This window comes from Mesoplodon densirostris, chromosome 7, assembly GCF_025265405.1.
Source record: "Mesoplodon densirostris isolate mMesDen1 chromosome 7, mMesDen1 primary haplotype, whole genome shotgun sequence".
Lineage (NCBI taxonomy): Eukaryota > Metazoa > Chordata > Mammalia > Artiodactyla > Ziphiidae > Mesoplodon > Mesoplodon densirostris.
Window position 1 is genome coordinate 91114327 of NC_082667.1, and position 21564 is coordinate 91135890.

The following is a 21564-nucleotide window of genomic DNA, read 5'->3' on the forward strand; positions in this document are numbered from 1 at the left end:
TGTCATGAAGAACCTATGGGTAAGACGGGAATAAAGACACAGACCTACTAGAGAATGGACTTGAGGATATGGAGAGGGGAAGGGTAAGCTGTGACAAAGTGAGAGAGTGGCAAGGACATATATACTACCCAACATAAAATAGTTAGTGTGAAGCAGCCGCATAGCACAGGGAGATCAGCTCAGTGGTTTGTGACCACCTAGATGGGGGGGATAGGGAGGATGGGAGGGGGGAGATGCAAGAGGGAAGAGATATAGGAACATATGTGTATGTATAACTGATTCACTTTGTTATATAGCAGAAACTAACACACCATTTTAAAACAATTATACTCAAATAAAGATGTAAAAACAAACAAACAAACAAAAAACAATGTAAACTAAAATTGGCGATGACAAGTTGTTGAACAAATACTGAAAAATTTAGAAGTTACTTTTATATTTAATATAGAACAGTGGTTCTCAAGTTTACTGAACATTAAATCACATGAGAAGCCTTTATAAATCGCAATGCTCAGGTCTCAATCCATACCAATTAATATATCTGAGAGCAGGTGCTAGGCTGCAGTATATATTTTTTTTAAGATCCTCTGGTGATGTCAGTGTGCAGCAAGTTTTGAGAACCACATATTTGGATTGTAAAATGTGAAATTTAAACATTCTTATAGAAAAAAAAATAGACTGTAGTTAGATTGTAAAACAATTTGAATATCCAGGAAAAGCATTTACACATAATTCAGTCAGATATGTGAAGAAATCCGAGAAGAAAGTCTAGAAGCAAGAGCTAACTTTGTCCTAAAATCAAGGGAAAAGAAACTTTATGTTGTGATCAAAGCACCAAAATATCAAGGAGAATGAGAACAGAAAAATAGCTTATAGAATTTGGCAACTAGAATGCATTTGATAACTTTCAAGAAGTGGTTTTGCAGAGCAGCAAGGGAAAGGACTGGATTCCAAGTGGTGAGAAAGTGGCAAATATTAGTATACAACTACTTCCTAAATATGCTTGAACATAAAGTGAAATTTGGAGCTATTGTGAGTAAAACAAAACAAAATAAAAACAAACAAAGAAGAAAACAGGGAAGACTAGTGTACTTTGTTATGTTAGTAGACTAGAGGAAAGGTAAAGCAGAGAGAATAGAGGGATGAAGATAAGGGATTATATGCTTACATACTTGAGGGTGTATGCGTTTTAATTTCTATTGTCCTATAAGAGAATGTATGTTATGGATATGAGTGCAGGTACCTTATTTGAGAAATAAGTCCAAGAATCAAAGTGAGGAAAAAAGGAACATGAGACCAGGAAGGAGGAAGATTCAATATCAGAATGTTTTTGAGGTTACTTATGTGAGCAATGCGGGCTTGATCCAGGGAATCTCTGAGAAGTGTCAGGGATGCTTTCCAGTATTTTGCATATGAGATATGTGAGGTCAGAGTATTTCTCTATTTGCTGTAATCCCTCAGTGCTTGTGGGTGTCCTAGGAGATTAACTCCTCTTCACGTCTTGGCTGTGCTATAACTAGGTCCAGTATGCTCTCGTTGTGTGTAGAAGACCTTGAGGTAGAAAAGAGAAGTTGGTGGCGGGCAGTAAGAGGCAGGTTTGAGTTCACATTGATCCATGCACTGCAACTGTGGCTGCAATTAGAAGAGGATTGAGGGGATGATACAGACATCACATGTTTGCTACAGTAAGTATTACAAGACTGATACAAATGAGAGGATACCAAAGAAAGGACCAAGTAGGAAGTAGTGGCCTTGAAAAGACGAGAGGTTATACAGAAGAATGAAAAATAGGGACAAAGAGAGTGTCCAATCCTTCTCCATGGCCTACAAATTGGGGGTCATTCAGTGGGAAAAGGACTATAGAAGGAACAACCAGCCTTCAATCAAGATATGGAGATCAACATGTAAGATCAGAGTGATGGAGCAAACAATTAGAGAAGGCCAGAATTCACACAGGGAAGTGCTAATAGGTGAGATGTCACTAATGGTAGGAATATATTCTATGGAAATGAAAAGTATGAAAAGATGTGAGTGTGGAGTTTGGAGGGAGCATTCGTTAGAAAAAGAAGTTGTGATATTTCAATGTTGAAGATAAAAGATGGAGAACAAGAACCCGCTGTACATCTGGTGCTTGATATATTCTGTTCTTATCAAAACTTTGTGTTAGATATTAATAGTGTTATTTGATATTTATGGAAACTGAGGCTAGAGGTTCACCTAGAATGTGCATTCAGATCTGCTTGTCACAAAACCTTTATTAATCCAATTGGCCAAATTAATTCCTTTGGAGATAGGAACAAGTTTATAATTAAGCAACTATTTAACCTATAGGCAAATAGAATTTGATAACATAAAGATAGCAACTGACATGCTATTGTTTTAGTTCTAATTCATACAGCATGCCTAAAGGAGATGCCAGAACTGAGTCATTCCTGACAGGTTTTTTTTTTTGGGGTGGTGGTGGGGTGTCAGGTGGGCCGGGAGGACTGGCCAGGGTAGGGCTGAGGATAAGACTTATAAAAGGGAGGGAGAACAGGCAGAATATAAAAAAACTAGAGCAAAGTTCAACAGACAGACTTCAGCCAGATGGCGGGTGTGCCAGTTGGAGAAACAAGGCAGAAAGCAGTTCTTAAATATCAATATCAAAGTAATGTTTTGAGCTACTTAATTTCCACTGCCGTGTATTAGTCAAAAAATATCATTGAGTAATACCATGTTTCTAATCGTGAACAGCACAGAAATATTCTTCTCAAACCTGCTTTGTAGTAAGGAGAACAAATATAAACAAGTATTTAAATAACATTTTAAGTGGCATAAAGGAAATGTACAAAATATTGTGGTATATAATTTAGGGTTCTTTTCTAGTGTGAGTGGTTAGCAAAATAACTCCCGGGTAAGTAAGTGGAATGAACTGGGGTGAAATCCAGGAAACAGGAGTTCTAGCAGTAACTCTGGCATTTGTTAGTTTTGTGACATAGTTAATTTATTTAATTTCCTCACTCTTTTGTTTCCTTATCTGAAAAGTTTTATTAACTACACTAGAAGTAAATTTTAAGAGCCAGGCAAGAGGAAAATGATTTACAAAATATTTAAAATAATAATATTAAGTAATATTAAGTATATATTTTTCCTAGCATGGTCGTAGAAATGCATTCAAATCAGCCAACTGAAGTTCAGAGTTTACTGAAAACAATGTTTCTGTCAACATCTGACAGATGCATCTTGGACATCTCCTAAGCTGTCACTGGATTACCAGTCACCCAAAGCAATCATTTTTGATAGGTCTTCGTCAATACTAAGATAGTGTTTGGAATCCTGACCCTATTAGGGAATAGTAGAAACAGAAAACACAAGAAGCATAGAAGCAATATTAGTTGTCAGCAGTGTTATCAGAACAGCTAAGTATAGAACGCTTTAAGATATGTACCCAAGAACTGTGGATTTTGCTTTTAGGGATTTTAACAGCATGAAATGCTTTTTTTTTTTTTCAATCAAAAGAAATGTAAAATAGTAATGATACAAATTTCTAAAAAGAATAATGAAATCCTGCATGTTGTGAAAGTATTGCCTGTGAAAAAGCCCCTGGAGCATCATACAAGTCAAATGCTACCAGATTCTATTTCTAGACTGAATTTTCCTTGGCCTCAGGGAAGAGCTGTCAAATCTTTCTTGACTAACATTCAGACAAAGCCATGGAGTCAATTGATAACTTTTAATGAATTAAGTCAGATAAATAAATGTTTGTTGGCTTGACTTGGGGAAAAAAAGCCCTGCTAATTTATTGCATTCCAACTTCATACTTTGGAAGGAAAATGGAGAAAACAAAAGTACATAAATTAATAATAACCCATAATTTTAGCATCCTTATATAAATCACAGTCATTCAGATCATGACAAGAATGGATTTAGGTGGACAGCCTAAGTACTACACCAATTGTCTCTATGATTCCTTTTGAGGAAAGAAGGTACAGTAATGGATTCTTTAAAGGGAATGTATTTCCAATTATACACTTCATGAAAAAGTAGCTTTTTGGCCTTAACATTTTTTCTATGTGAAGCTATTTAATTGTATTCTGTTGAAAGTGTTTATGTATAAGCATAACATTGCAATCAGTGTTTCTATAATACTGTATATTAGAAAATTCAGTAATAGAAACTCACATTCCTAACTTTAAGCTGCCTGCTTTTATCTCACCATTCAAAATACACAGCACTACCGAAACTTAAACTTAGTATGAATGAACATGAGACATGTATTAATTGTTTTAAATCCTTTATTCTGGAATTCTTAACTTTTATTAACATAATATAATTTCTTCACCAAAAAATTAAAGATAGCACATACAGGCATACCTTGTTTTATTTTGTTTTGCTTTATTAATCTTTGTAGATATGTATATGTATATACATATGTTATATATATATATATATATATATATATATATATATATATATATAGTTTTCTTTTTTTTTAAAGTGAAGATCTGCTGTGGCAGCCCTGCATCAAGCAAGCCTTTCAGAACAAATTTTCCAACAGCATTTGCTCACCTGTTATTTCTGTATTACATTTGGGTAATTCTCACAATATTTCAAACTTTTTCATTAATGTTATATTTGTCATGGTGATCTTTGATGAGTGGTTTAATCTCACAACTGTAATTGTTTTGAGGTGCCATGAACTATGCCCATACAAGACAGTGAACTTAATGGATAAATGTTGTGTATTCTGACTGGTCAACAACTCTTGTTCTCCCATCTCTCTCCTGTTGCTCAAGCTTCCCTATTCCCTGACACACAACAATATTGAAATTAGGCCTATCAATAACCTTAAAATGGCCCCTTAGTGTTCAAATGAAAGGGAAAGTCACATGTTTCTCTCTTTAAATCAAAAGCTAGACATAATTAAGCTTAGTGAGGAAGGCATTTCAGAAGCCAACACAGGCCAAAAGCTAGGCTTCTTGAGCCAAACAGCTAAGTTGTGAGTGCAAAGAAAAAGTCCTTGAAAGAAATTAAAAGTGCTACTCAGTGAACAAACAACTGATAATAAAGCAAAACTGACTTACTGGTGATAATGGAGAAAGTTTTAATGATGTGGATAGAAGATAAACCAATCACAACATTCCCTTAAGCCAAAGCCTGATCCAGATAGACCAATCACAACATTCCCTTAAGCTACAGCCTGATCCAGAGCAAGGTTCTAACTCTCTGTAATTCTATGAAGGCTGAGAGAGGTGAGGAAGCTGTAGAAGAAATCTTGAAGCTAGCAGAGGTTGGCTCATAAGGTTGAAGGAAAGAGAACATCTCTATAATATAAAAGTGCAAGGTGAGCAGCAAGTGCTGATGTAGAAGTTGCACCAAGTATTCCAGAAAATCTAGCTAAGATAATTAGTGAAATGTGGCTCTACTAAACAACAGATTTATATTGTAGACAAAACAGCCTTATATTGGAAAAATATGCCATCTAGGACTTTTAAAGCTAGAGAGGATAAGTCAATGGCTGGTTCTGAAGCTTCAAAGGACGGGCAGACTCTCTTGTTAGGGATTAGTGCAACTGGTGACTTTAAGTTAAAGCCAACACTTAACCACCATTCTGAAAATCCTATGGCTATTAAAAATTATGTTAAATCTACTCTTCCTGTGCTCTAAATGGAATGACAAAGCCTGGATGGCAGCACATCTATTTACAATATGGTGTAATGAATATTTTAACACCACTTTTGGAGCCTACTGCTCAGAAAAAAAAATTCTTTCAAAATATTACTGCTTATTGATAATGCTCCTAGTTACCCAAGAGCTCTGATGGAATTGTACAAGATTAATGTCATCCTCTTGCCTGATAATCCAACATCTATTCTGAATCCCATGGATCAAGGAGTCATTTTGACTTTCAAATCCTATTACTTAAGAAATATATTTTGTAAGGCTATAGCTGCCATCAATAGTGATTCCTCTGATGGATCTGGGCAAAGTAAATTGAATATATGCTGGAAAGGATTCATCACTCTAGATGTCATTAAGAACATTTGTGATTCAGAGTAGACGTCGAAATAACATTAACAAGAATTTGGAATAAGTTGATTCCAACCCTCAGGGATGACTTTGGGTGTTTAAGACTTTAGTAAAGGAAGTAACTGCAGATATGGTGGAAATAGTAAGGAAAGTAGAATTAGAAATGGAACTTGAGGATGTGACTGAACTGCTGCAATATCATGATACAACTTTAATGGCTGAGAAGTTGCTTATTATGGATGAGCAAAGAAAGTGGTTTCTTGAGACAGATACTACTCCTGGTAAAGATGCTGTGAAGTTGATTGAAATGACAACAAAGGACTGAAAACATTACATAAACCTAGTTCATAAAGGAGTGGCAGAGTTTGAGGGGATTGACTCCAATTTTGAAAAAAAAAATCTACTGTGGACAAAATGCTATCAAACAGCATTGCATGCTACAGAGAATTTTTTTGTTAAAAGAAGAGAATTGATGTGACAAACATCATTGTCTTATTTTAAGAAATTGCCACAACCACCTCAAATTACAGCAATCGCCACCATGATCAGTCAGCAGCCATCAATATTGAGGCAAGACCCTTCACCAGCAAAAAGATTATGAAGGGTCAGATGATGGTGAGCATTTTTTAGCAATAATGTATTTTTAAATTAAGATATATACGTTGTATTTTTCTACATAAAGCTACTGCATACTCAATAAACTAGAGTATAGTGTAAACATAAAATATATATGCACTGAAAAACCAAAAAAAATGTATGACTCACTTTTGCAACATTCACTTTGGGTCTGGAACTGAACCCACAATAACTCTGAGATTGCCTCCATTTTATACTTCATTGGAGAGTATTTCAAGCAATTCTTCTATCTTATTTCAGAAATAGAAACATATTTTTAAATATGTATGTATGCTCTCATTTAAAAAGTTATGCTTTATATTCCTGAAATTATGGTGGGTTATGGAATAAAGATGAAAAAGACACATTCTTTCTGCCAAGAAATTGCAGATAATTATGATACAGTGTGATAAGCAAGACAATAGATGTATGTATAGAAAAACTCTGCATCTGGGAGTGCACATTTTCCAAGAGCTCAATATTAAGGTGTGAATTAGTGTTTACAAGATAATTATCACAGAGTAGCATGTGCAAAGACCCAGAGGCTTGAGATAACAAAGCGTTCTAGAGAATACAAAGTAGTTCAGTATCACTGTAATGAAACTTGCTCATTGGACTATTGTGGAAGATAAAGTTTAAACAGTGGTAGGTAGAAAATATAAATTGCACATCACTGGGAATTAATTTAAAAACTCTTAAAACAGATTAACATAGTATAATATTCTGTCTCACTTTAAGCATACCAAAAAAATGCAGCCTTTATTTCCTCGATATTTAAACAGAATATGAAAAAAATGAAATTCAAAATGGTCAAAACAAGAAGATATTTTATCTTCATTCTTTGGATTGATAGTAAACAACAAAAAAATTTTTCCTTAAAAAGGAAGGGGGAAAATATGATGCAGGTGAATAATTGTGAATATAGTACAAAATTTCACTGGAAATGGAGGAAAAGCAACATTACATTTATAGTGAATACCTACGCACAGATGGCAATAAAATCAGCAAACATCATGTTATTCCACACTCTACACCAACACATCCACAGAGAACTCCTTTACCTCCCAACAAGAAGAAATCTCCATTCTCTGAAATATATCAGCAATGATTTCCAAATATTTGTCTACATCAGTTTCAAAGCCAAACCTTAAAAATGTATACATATCTAAGCTTCACTTCAGAACATGTGGACCTGTGACTAAGGAACAGGAACTTTAATTTGATATTTATAAAATAAAACTGAAATCCTTAGATTGCTCTAACAAAATGCCAGGTTTGGGCACCTAAGTGTTATAACTATTGTGTTAATCAGTTACATTACTAACGTCAGTCAAATGTGTAATTGTTATGCATATGAATCCCTAATGAATCTGTTTTATTCTGTTGTATTAATTTCTGTATCCATAACATTGTCTAGTATTATGCCTGATTCTTATGAATATTTATTGAATAAATTCATTTATTTACTCAATCTATTCAGAATACATATATGTGTATGTGTATAAATGGATATATCATTAATAGATATTTTTCTCTATCATTTATTATACTCCTCTCAGCTATATAATTGACAGCTATATTTTAGTGACTTTCTCCAATATGATCTTTGATTATTAGGGAACATTTGTTCCATAGCCCAGGCTTCAGAATGTCCACTTACTTTTACTCAAGTATAATAAATCTTTCTCCTAGCAACTAATCACTGTTAGCATATATGATCTACAGTAAGGTTCAAAGACAGGTTAATTCCATGCTATTATTTATATCTAGATCTACATAAAGCAAACATAACTATATTGCACCATAATGTTAGGTCAAATAATCCTTCAACTTTCAGTAATGTATATTTTGCGATAAAGATGATTATAAAAACTAGAATTAATCTGCCTTTGGTCTACAGAAATGAAGATTTTTTCTCAATTATTCTAATCAGAAATAATCTATGAGAGAACAATCAAGTTACCTGGGTAGTTCTCTTAATTAAATGAAATGTACTCCAAATTCAATTAAATGCAATGTATTGAACTTAGAAGTTCCTAAATACAGTATATTATCTTACATTTAGATTTATTTCCTCACTTAATTCAGCACAACAATAACATGATGTATGTGTTATAATTACCATTTTATAAATGATAAAATGGATGCTTTAAGAATTTAAGTAGCTGACTATTCACACACAGCCATTATTTGGATGTAAATCTGTCCACTACATCAACTTCATCCTGTGAGTAATAAGTTAATGGGACAAATCCTTAAGAATAACATGTGAAATCAATAATTGTATATGATTATGTAAGACATCTGAAAATCTGAAACACCTGGGCTTTAAAAACTTTGTACAAATAATCAGACACAACCGTAGATTTCCAAATCAATCTTTTCTGAGATAGAGTCCAGAAAACTGAATTTATACATTTTCTCACAACTGCCTTTGACTTACCCAGCTTAGGGATGTATAGTCTGTAAGAAACTCTGGTTTCCCAAATGCAATAATCAATTTACCACTAAAATTGAATTGAGTTGGGAAAGCTAGATATTTACCTAATAACTTAAATAATAATAAAATGCCATATATTTTAATATTTTCTAACATCAAAATGAAAAATGTTGATTCATTGACATATATGTGTGATTTTTTCATTCTTCAACATAGGTCAGCATGAATAAAATACTTATTTCAGAGTTAAAGTTTTTATACATATATATGTGTATATTATAGATATATAAATCTATATCTATGTATGTATAATGATATTATAAAGCTGATGTTAGAGAGTTGTCAGTAAATGATGTTTCCCAAAATATATCCTTTGTTTCAGTGTCCTTGAATCAATTTTTGATTAAACAGAAAATTTCCTTCTGTTCTGTCAGTAACTTCTATACATGATAGGAAATGAATTAAACTCTTTTAAAAATCAGGATTTAATGTTATAATTGAAGTTACCAGTAATGTTCATATAATGCCTTTATTGACTAATTTCAAAACAATTTCATAGAGTATGTTTAAGAAACATTTCCTAGTATTTTCTCTTTTCATTAAACTGTTGGTCAATGTTTCCCAAAGGCATGGTATTTTTTGAGATTTGAGTAAAATAGTGATTATATACCATCCTCATTGATTAAATTCTTATGGATCAGAGCTTTGATCTAAATGACATATTTCAGTATGCCTGATATCTGAATCTACATAGAAGACTGTATTAAAACTGTAACTAACAGAGCTGACCTTACCGAATTCTTCATATATACAAGGTTTGTTATCTATCAAAATCAAATTAATAAAAACATTAAAAGAAATCTGAGCTAAATTAGTTATCATTATCAACATGAATATAAGATAGATGATTTCCTCTGTATGCATTTTTTACATTCATCACAACATCTAGTAAGACCCTTATTTTGTTTTGATGCTTTGATTTTCCTTTAATGCAATTTACTATGTCATTCACAAAAATATAATAACAAAACTCATCAGTTTATCAGCTGAGAATCTCTACCAAGGAGAATCAGAAATATATGAGCAGATTTTAGGTCAACATTTTTTTTTAACATCTTTATTAGAGTATAATTGCTTTATAATGGTGTGTTAGTTTCTGCTTTATAACAAAGTGAATCAGTTATACATACACATATGTTCCCATAGCTCTTCCCTCTGGCATCTCCCTCCCTCCCACCCTCCCTATCCCACTCCTCTAGGTGGTCACAATGCACCAAGCTGATCTCCCTGTGCCATACAGCTGCTTCCCACTATCTATTTTACATTTGGTAGTGCATATATGTCCATGCGACTCTCTCACTTTGTCACAGCTTACGTTTGGTAGTGTATATATGTCCATGCCTCTCTTTCGCTCTGTCACAGCTTACCCTTCCCCCTCCCCATATCCTCAAGTCCATTCTCTAGTGGGTCTGTGTCTTTATTCCCATCTTATCCCTAGGTTCTTCATGACCTTTTTTCTTTCTTTTTTTTTTCCTTAGATTCCATATATGTGTGTGTTAGCATACCGTATTTGTCTTTCTCTTTCTGACATACTTCACTCTGTATAACAGACTCTAAGTCCATCCACCTCACTAAAAGTATCACAATTTCATTTCTTTTTATGGCTGAGTAATATTCCATTGTATATATGTGCCACATCTTCTTTATCCATTCATCCAATGATGGACACTTAGGTTGCTTCCATCTTCTGGCTATTGTATACAGAGCTGCAATGAACTTTTGGTACATGACTCATTTTGAATTATGGATTTCTCAGGGTATATGCCCAATAGTGGGATTGCTGGGTCGTATGGTAGTTCTATGCTTAGTTTTTTAAGGAACCTCCATACTGTTCTCCATGTTCTCCATGGCTGTATCAATTTACATTCCCACCAGCAGTGCAAGAGTGTTCCCTTTTCTCCACACCCTCTCCAGCATTTATTGTTTCTTGATTTTTTTGATGATGGCCATTCTGACTGGTTTGATATCTCATTGTAGTTCTGATTTTCATTTCTCTAATGATTAATGATGTTGAGCATTCTTTCATGTGTTTGCTGGCAATCTGTATATCTTCTTTGGAGAAATGCCTGTTTAGGTCTTCTGTCCATTTTTGGATTGGGTTGTTTGGTTTTTTGTTATTGAGCTGCATGAGTTGCTTGTAAATTCTGGAGATTAATCCTTTGTCCGTTGTTTCATTTGCAAATATTTTCTCCCATTCCAAGGCTTGTCTTTTGGTCTTGTTTATGGTTTCCTTTGCTGTGCAAAACCTTTCAAGTTTCATTAGGTCCTATTTGTTTAGTTTTGTTTTTATTTCCATTTCTGTAGGAGGTGGGTCAAAAAGGATCTTGCTGTGATTTATGTCATAGAGTTTTCTGCCTATGTTTTCCTCTACGAGTTTGATAGTTTCTGGCCGTACATTTAGGTCCTTAATCCATTTTGAGGTTATTTTTGTGTATGGTGTTAGGGAGTGTTCTAATCTCATACTTTTCCATGTACCTGTCCAGTTTTACCAGCACTACTTATTGAAGAGGCTGTGTTTTCTTCACTGTATATTCGTGCCTCCTTTATCAAAGATAAGGTGACCATATGTATGTAGGTTTATCTCTGGGTTTTGTATACTGTTCCATTTATCTATCTTTCTGTTTTTGTGCCAGTACCATACTGTCTTGATTACTGTAGCTTTGTAGTATAGTCTGAAGTCGGGTAGCCTGATTCCTCCAGCTCCATTTTTTATTCTCAACATTGCTTTCACTATTTGGGGTTTTTTGTGTTTCCATACAAATTGTGAATTTTTTTTTTGTTTTAGTTTTGTTAAAAATGCCAGTGGTCATTTGATAGGGATTGCATTGAATCTGTAGATTGCTTTGAGTAGTAGAGTCATTTTCACAATATTGATTCTTTCAATCCAAGAACATGGTCAACATTTGAAGCAGCAAAGAATATTTGCCTTCATAGACCAGATCAATGACTTTGAATTGGCCTGCATGTGTCATGCTTTACCCTATTAATGACGATCATATGGGTGAAACTGTCAGCCATATGAGATTCCTTTTCTTCTTTTAGTAATTCAAATTTCAAACTAGACACATTGATAGTTTATTAAACTGACCCTAGTGTTGTTGTGTACCCAGATCTCTGTGATTATATTTTGTTTATTTACAGAACTTCAGTTTAAAACTTTCATATTGAGGGCCTCCCTGGTGGCGCAGTGGTTAAGAGTCCGCCTGCCGATGCAGGGGACGCGGGTTCATGCCCCGGTCTGGGAGGATCCCATATGCCGCGGAGCGGCTGGGCCCGTGAGCCATGGCCGATGGGCCTGCGCATCCGGAGCCTGTGCTCCGCAACGGGAGAGGCCACAACAGTGAGAGGCCCGCATACCACAAAAAGAAAAAAAAAAAAAAAAAAAAAAAAAAAACTTTCATATTGAGATGTTTATTGAAGCCTGAATTTCCATAGAGTGAAATAATTAAAGACAGTTAAATAAGATTCTGCATTTTTACACTAAAAATAATTTGTAGCCATGGATCAATCTTCATATTTTAACTACACTAATAAATTCATATTGTTGAATGAGTAATTATTGCATGATTAAATAACATGGAAAGACCCTTCTCCCTGATAAACAAACATAATCAACTCTCTGTGATTACTTTTAAATTCAATCACCTTCTGAATCCACAAACACTATTCCAGCCTGTACAAATCTTTCCCTACCCTAAATGCTTAATCATTATAATGGTATCTAATATTTTTAATTAAGAAATCACAGTAGACTAACATGTAATGATGGCTTTGTAGTGTGTCACATATAACTTATTAGCAGTCCTATGTGTAGACACAGCTTGCCTTAAAAGATATTTGCTGTAGACATAATGGATTGAACAAATAAGTGAGTGCCTAAATGAATGAATATATGATACAAGGAAAGGATCAAATAATGATGTCCTTTTTCAAAACATAAATTAAAGTATGACTAATTTTATTACTCTATTGAAGATACTTTCATAACTACCTGTGATTACAGATTTTAGAATTAAACTACACCTTTATTCAAATTAAAAATTTCTGCTCCATTAAAGACATTGTCAAGGTAATGAAAAGTCAAACCACATACTGGGAAGAATATTTGCAAATGCAAATCTGATAAAGGCCTGCTTTGCAAAATATAAAACAAATTCTCAAAACTGAATAATGAGAAAATAATGAACAAAATTATAAATGGTTTTATTAGGGTTATTTTTTCAATAATGAGAAAATAAACAACCCAATTAATAAATAGACCAAAGACACTAACATACCTCACCAAAGAAGATATATGGATTGGAAATAAGCATATGGAAAGTTATTCTACATCATATATCATTAGGGAAATGCAAATTAAAACAGTGAGATATCACTACACACTTATTAGAATGGCAAAGTCCAGAACACTGACAACACCAAATGCTCAGAAGGATTTGGATTAACAGTAATTCTCATTCATTGCTGGTAGGAATAAAAAAATGTTGCAGCACATGTTGTGGAGCTGCTGGGCCCATGAGCCATGGTTGCTGAGCCTGCATATCTAGAGCCTGTGCTCTGCAGCGGGAGAGGCCACAACAGTGAGAGGCCCGCGTACTGCAAAAAAAAATAAATAAATAAATAAAAAATGGTGCAGTGGCTTTCAAAGACATTTTGGCAGTTTCTGACATATGTAAGCATACTCTTACCATACAAAGAGCAATCAAACTCCTTGGTATTTTCCCAAACTTATGTCCACACAAAAACCTACACATAGGTGTTTATAGAAGCTTTATTTATTCATAATTGCCAAATGTGGAAGCATCCAAGATATCCTTTAGTAAATAAGTGGATTAAAAAAAAATCAAACCTGTGGTACATTCAGACAATGGGATACTATTAGGTGCTAAAAAGAAATGAGCTATCAAGCCATGCAAAAGCATAGAGAAACCTTAAATACATATTATTAAGTGAAGTAGCCAATCTGAAAAAGTTACACACTGTATCATTCCAACTATATAATATTTTGGAAAAGAGAAAATTATGGAAACAAGAAAAGAATCACTGGTTGCCAAGAGTTAAGGGAGAGGCGGGGATGAATAGTCAGAACAGAGAGAATTTTCAGGGCAGTAAAAATACTTGATATGATACTTTAATAGTGAATACACATCACTATAAACTTGTCCAAACCCATAGAATGTACAATGCCAATAGTAAATCTTAATGTAGACTAAGGAATTTGGATGATAATGATGTGTAGGTTTATCATTTTTAACAAAGGTACCACTCTGGTATATGGTGTTGATGAAGGAAGCTATGTATATGCAGGAACAGGGGATATAAGGAAAATCTTTACCTCTTGCTCAATATTCTTTGTAAACCTAAAACAGCTCTTAAAATAAAGTCTAATAAAAAATAAGAGAGTTAGAAATGTGGTATAAAGTTTTAGCTTCTAGTCCTGGATTTTTTTATCATTTACTGATTACATGATTCTATAATGTTCTAAAAAGTTTAGGAAGGTAGAGGAACATGAAGACTAAATATTTACTGCAACTTTGAAGTCACTGAGCATAGCAGTAGGGGAGCCCCTCTATTGGATTGGAGTAAGAGGTGAATGAGAGAGATTGGATGAAAAGCAACAGTTAGATCCACCCACATATCTTCCCCAACCTCTTGTAACAGATTCACTGATATTACTCCTTCTGCATCTCTAAGTTTATGGTAGTGAGAGTCAGTACAGGTTGAAACGATGTGCAATAAATTCATAGAAAATGAAGAATATAAAACTAAAAGAGGATACACATGGAAAGTTGAACAGAAGAGAGGATATTCCATATCCATGTCAACTAGTCACTACCATTTCCCATTAATCTGGGTTGAACTTCAATGCAGACAGATCTTCTTACAGGTAAAGTGGAACCTGATCTTCTTCAGGTTCTACTCATTACAAGGAATACTCTTCCCCACTCTCTTTTATGGTCAACTCGATGATGGCAATGATTGAAAAGCCAAATAAAACCATTCTGGTTAAAGTAACATATCATAAAGAGCCATTTTAAATCTAGGTTCATGTACTTTTTTCCTTCTTTAATCATCTCGTTATAGGTGTCAGTAGAGGGAAGGGCATCAAGGAGCAAGCCTGCTAACAATTTGAGCAAGGTGCTCACATAACTTACATACAAAAACCTGGATTCTTGTCAGGTCTCATCTCTACCAATGTAACTTTAAACTTGGGTGTCAGTTAATATGCATATTCTTTGATCAGCATTATCTAATACCCAAGGCACCCCAACATTAGCCTTTACATGATGGCTTATTAAAATCCAGTAGCATGCCAGGACAGGAAACTTTTCTCAAGTTAAAAAACATTCTAAAGTGGCTATCACTTTTCCAATATTTTAGCAGGAGTCAGTAAACATTTTCTGTAAAACGCCAATAGTAAATATTTTAGACTCTGTGTGCCATATGGTTTCTGTTGCAACCACTTAACTCTACTGTTGTAGTGTGAAAGCAGACATAGACAATATTTTAACAAGTGAATAAGGTTATGCTGAAATTAAACTTGACTTATAAAACAAGCAGGGCCTGAATTTGGTCCTAGGCAGTTGTTTACCAGCCACTGTGTGCTATGGGTTGAATTATATCCCACAGCCTTAAATTCATATGCTGAAATTATAAATGCAGATACACCAGAATGTGACCACACTTGGAGATAGGGTCTATACAAAGGGAGTCTAGTTACAGTGAAGTCATTAAGGTGAGCCCTATTCCACTATGACAGGTGTCCTTATAAAAAGGGAAAATTTGAACATGGAGACACATATAGAAGGAAGACGATGTAAAGAAACATAGAGAGAAGACAGCCATCTACAAGGCAAAGAGAGAAGACTGGAAAAAATCCATCCCCCACAGTCTTTGGAAGGAACCAACTCTGCAACACATTGATTTTGATTTTTAGTCTCCAGACTGTGAGACAATACATTTGTGTTATGTAAGCCACCTAAACTGTTGTATTTTGTAACAGCAACTTTCACAAGCTAATATATTATGTTATATGGACACTCGACCACCACAATACACCCAACCTATCACAGAAACTTTCAGCACAGTTTGATTTGCTGGTTCAGAATGACGAAGAGGCAGAGCTACAACAAAACCATCAGATGAGCTTTTTCTTGCTATAAGCTCACCCAAAGTTAGCACCTTTTGGAATCATCTGTAATTGGGTTGGAACAGCACACTCAAATATACAGGCATACCTTGTTTTATTGCACTTCACAGATATTGCAATTTTTTTTTTTTTACAAATTGAAAGTTCATAGCAACCATGTGTTGAGCAAGTCTACCAACACCATTTTTCCAACAGTATTATTTTTTAATTAAGTTATGTACATTGTTTTCTATATATAATGCTATAGTACACTTAATAGACTATAGTATAGTGTAAACGTAGCTTTAATATACTCTGGAAAACAAGAAAGTTGTGTGACTCACTTTATTGCAATGTTGGTTTTATTGTTATGGTATGGAACTGACCCTGCATTATTTCTTTTTCTTTTTTTTTTTTTTTTTCTTTTTTGTGGTATGCGGGCCTCTCACTGTCGTGGCCTCTCCCGTTGCGGAGCACAGGCTCCGGATGCGCAGGCCCAGCGGCCATGGCTCACGGGCCCAGCCGCTCCGCGGCATATGGGATCCTCCCAGACCGGGGCACGAACCCGTATCCCCTGCATCGGCAGGCGGACTCTCAACCACTGCGCCACCAGGGAGGCCCCCTGCATTATTTCTAAGGTATGCTTATAGTTTTCCCCAAATCCAAAAGGTTCTACAAGGATTGTGCCTATTTTTCAAGTGATATGGTATCACAGTGCAGAAACTTGCCCTTCACTTGAAGGGAAAATTCTAACATGCTTCTGTGAACAAAGAAGGCATATATATCTGCAGTTGTATGATATTTGTCTCTGTGTCAGAAGAGATATAAAATAAGAGTAGACTATACACTTTTAGGTAATAAGTACCATCAAGAAAATTTAAGCAGAAAAATAGAATAGGCTCTGCTGTGTATAAGCAAATAAAGCAGTAAGATATGTAGATATATGTTGAGAGATCATTCCAGGAAGATGACATAGTAAGTACAAAAGCTCTGTGTAGGAACATGCTGGTACATTTGAGAACAGCAAGGAAGCCAAAGTGGATGAGCATATAGGTAAGTAGTAGGAGATAGGCATAAGAGGTAATGGAACTGGATAAGTAGAACAAAACATTAGAAAAAAAATACACAGAGTAAAAGAAAGCTAAAGAAAAATTTAATACAGAAGTGTAACAACGACATAATTTGACTTGACTTTTAATAAGATCACACTAGCTACTGTGATTAGAATAGGAAGGATAGATAAATGTAGAGATGAATTAATAACAATGATAACAATTAAGTTGAGTGGTAATAATTTCTTAGACTAAGGTAGTAACAGTGGTCTTCCTGATAATTGATTGATTCTACACATATTATGAAGGAAGAGATAATACTATACACTGATTGCAAGTAGGGTAAGGAAAAGAGAAATGACTAGAGGGATGGTTTTATTCCAACTTCAAGAAGCCCCTCCTAATTCTATGGATGAAGACATCAAGGCTGGTGAATTAGCAATATTTTTCAATTGTTCCAATCTCATTTTTCTTTATATGGATATAATTTGGAAATTATTCTTAAGTTCAGCAGGATCTAATTCAAGTTTAAGAACTTAATTTCATGAGGTTATTTTTAACTTTAATTTTTATTTTATATTGAAGTGTAGTTGATTTACAATTTTATGTTAGTTTCAGGTATACAGCAAAGTGATTCAGTTATATATACATATAATTTATATATTATAAATTTATAATATATATGAGAAGAATGTTGAGAAGAGTTCCCTGTGCTATACAGTAGGTCCTTGCTGATTATCTATTTTATATATAGTAGTGTGTATGTTACCAGTTTGGGATTAACATCATGAGGTTGTTGATAGAAAATGCAATCAGGTATGTTTGCTGGAAACCCACTTATCATCTATCCTACATGAGATAATTGGCTTTCAACAGAAATTACAAGTCTTTTTAAAGACAAGAATAAGCACATCACCAACAAATAGACCAATCATTGAAACTAGATTCAGGTATGATAAAGATGTTGTTAGCTATCAGACAGGGAAATTAAAATAACTATGATAAATGTCAAAGGCTCTAATGAAAATTACAAACACAGATATAATAAGATGTTAGCACAAGAAATAGAAACCACAAGAATCAAATGGGAGACATTAAAATGTACAGCACAGTAAAACTGATAAGGAATTGCTTTAACAATTTCCTCAAAGGAATGAGAACAGACAAAAAATGCATGTACTTGAAGGACAAACAATATAAATTATCTAACTGCAATACAGAAGACACAATTAAATAGCTGGAGAAAAGATAGCTACCATCAGGAGAAACAACAATGAGAAAAGAAAGCTAATAAAATCCAAAAAGGAAGTAAAGTATATAATAACATAATTTTAAAAAATAGAAGCCAAAATCAATGAACTAAAATAAATTTAAAATAGATAAAATTAATGAGCCTAACATTAATTATTTGGAGAGAAAAATACATTTGAGAAATTTATAACAAGACTGATCAGGATGATAAAAAGAGAAAAGACAAGCTTCTAATATCAGGTAACAAAATTGATATTACATATTATACACATTATAAAGACAATGAGACTATGAAGAATAAATGTGTGAATATTTTCTATAAACTTAAACAGAATGAACAAATTGCTTGAAAAACACAAGTGACCAGAGACTGGCAAACAAATAGAAAATGTACTGGTCTTATATCTATTAAAATTTTAAATACATAATTTTAAAACTTCCAAAAATAAAATTTCAATGTTGCCTGAATGGCTTCAGTGGCAAATAATTTAAAATCCATAAGGGAGAAATAATGTCAGTCTTTTAAATGAATAAACAGAAACAGTAATGTGTAATGCAGAATTACAAGAATGGTTTAACCTTTTAAAAACATCAATCAATGTACTTCAACACATTAACATAGTTAAGGTGAAACTTATATCATAATATTAGATGTAGAAAAATTATCTGATACATTTAAGACTCCTATATTACAAAATGTTTCAAAAAAGTAGACATAGAAGTAAATCAATCTGACAAATGATATCTTTAAAAATCCTACAGCTAACATATTCAATGATGTATTTATCTTCTAGTTTTACTGATATATGATTGACATAGAACTTTGTGTAAGTTTAAGGTGTACAGCAAAGTTATTTGACTTACATACATCATGAAATGATATCACAGTAAGTTTAGTGAACATCAATGATCTCATACAATTACAAAATTGAAGAAAGAAAAAAATATATTTTTCCTTGTGAAAAATTAGGAATTACTCTCTTCAAAACTTTCATATATAACAAACAGAAGTGTTAATTATATTTATCATGTTGTATATTACATCTCTTGTACTTATTTCTCTTATGAATGAGACTTTGTACTTTTTAACTGGCTTCAACCAGTTCCCCCTCTCTCCACCCCCCAACCCTGGTAATCACAAACATGATCTTTTTTTCAATGAATTTGTTTGTTTGTTTTTTGTTTTTGAAGAATAACTGACTTACAATACCTTTTTTTTTTTTACTGTGGCTTTATTTTTTCTTTAATTTTTATTGGAGTATAGTTGACTTACAATGTTGTGTTAGTTTCTGCTGTACAACAAAGTGAATCAGTTATGCATATATATATATTTATATGTGTGTGTGTGTGTGTGTGTGTGTGTGTGTGTCATGTAATCTTCAATTTCTTTCATCAGTGTCTTATAGTTTTCCAAGTACAGGTATTTTACCTTCTTAGATTTATTCTCAGGTATTATATTCCTTTTGATGTGATTACAAATGGAATTGTTTTCTTAATTTCTCTTTCTGACAGTTTGTTTTTACTGTACAGGAATGCAACAGATTTATATATTTTTATATATTTATAAATATTATAATTTTGTGTCCTGCAAATTTACTGCATTCATTAATGTGTTCTAGTAGATTTTTTGTGGCACTTTCAGGATTTTCTATATATAGTATCATGTTATCTGCAAACAGGGACAGTTTTATTTCTCTCTTTCTAATTTGGATCCTTTTTATTTATTTTTCTTGTCTGATTTCTATGGCTAGGACTTCCAATACTATGTTGAATGAAAGTGGTAAGGGTGGTATCCTTTTCTTGTTTCTGATCTTAGAAGAAATTCTTTCAGCTTTTCACAGTTGAGAATTATGTTAGCTATGTGCTAGTCATTTATAGCCTTTTTTATGTTAAGCCATGTTTCCACTATACCTACTTTGCTAAGAGTGCTTTATCATAAATGGATGTTGAGTTTTGTCAGAAGATGTCTTTGTATCTACTGAAATGATCATAGCATTTTTACTCTTCAATTTATTAATGTGGTATATCACATTGAGTGAGTTACGGATATTGAATCATCCTTGCATCACTGGGATAAATCCCATTTGGTCATGTTGATTAATCCTTTTAATGTGTTGTTGACTTTTGTTAGGTAATATTTTGTTGAGGATTTTTGCATCTACGTTTATCAGTGATATTGGGCTATGGTTTTATTTTTCATGATATCTTTTTCTGGTCTTGGTACCAGGTTGACGCTGGCCAGATAGAAAGAGTTCAGAAGGATTCCTTCCTCTGAAATTTTTGGATAGATTGAGAAAGATATTTGTTAACTCTCTGTAAAGGTTTGGTAGAATTCACCTGTAAAGCCATCTGCTCCTGGACTTTTGTTTATTTGTGATTTGTTTTATTATTGATTCAATTTCATTCCTGGTAATTTGTTTGTTTACATTTTCTATTTCTTTCTGGATCAGTCGTGGGAGCTTGTACATTTCTAGGAATTGTCAGTTTCTTCAACATTGTCCATTTTATTGATGTATACTTGTTTATAGCAACCTCTTATGATTATTTCCATTTCTGTGGTGTCAGTTGTAACTTCTTTTTCATTTCTGAATTTATTGATTTGGACCTCTCTTTTTTGTTCTCAATGAGTCTTGCTAGAGGTTTGTCTTTTATTTATTTATTTATTTTTATTTTCAAAGAACCAGCTGTCACTTTCATTGGCCTTTTCAATTTTTATTTTCTATTTCATTTATTTCTGCTCTGATTTTATGATTTCTTCCATTAACTCTGACTTTTGTTTGTTCTTCTTTTTCTAGTTTCTTTGGGTGTAAGTTTAGGTTGTTTTTTTTATTTTTCTTATTTCCTGAGGTAAGCTTGTACTGTCATATAAAGTTTCCTCTAAGAACTGCTTTTGTTGCATCCCATAGATTTCAGATCATTGTGTTTTATTTTTCCATTGTCTCCAGTTTTTTTTTTTCTTTCTTTGATTTCTTCAGTGATCCATTGTTTGTGTAGTAACATATTGTTTA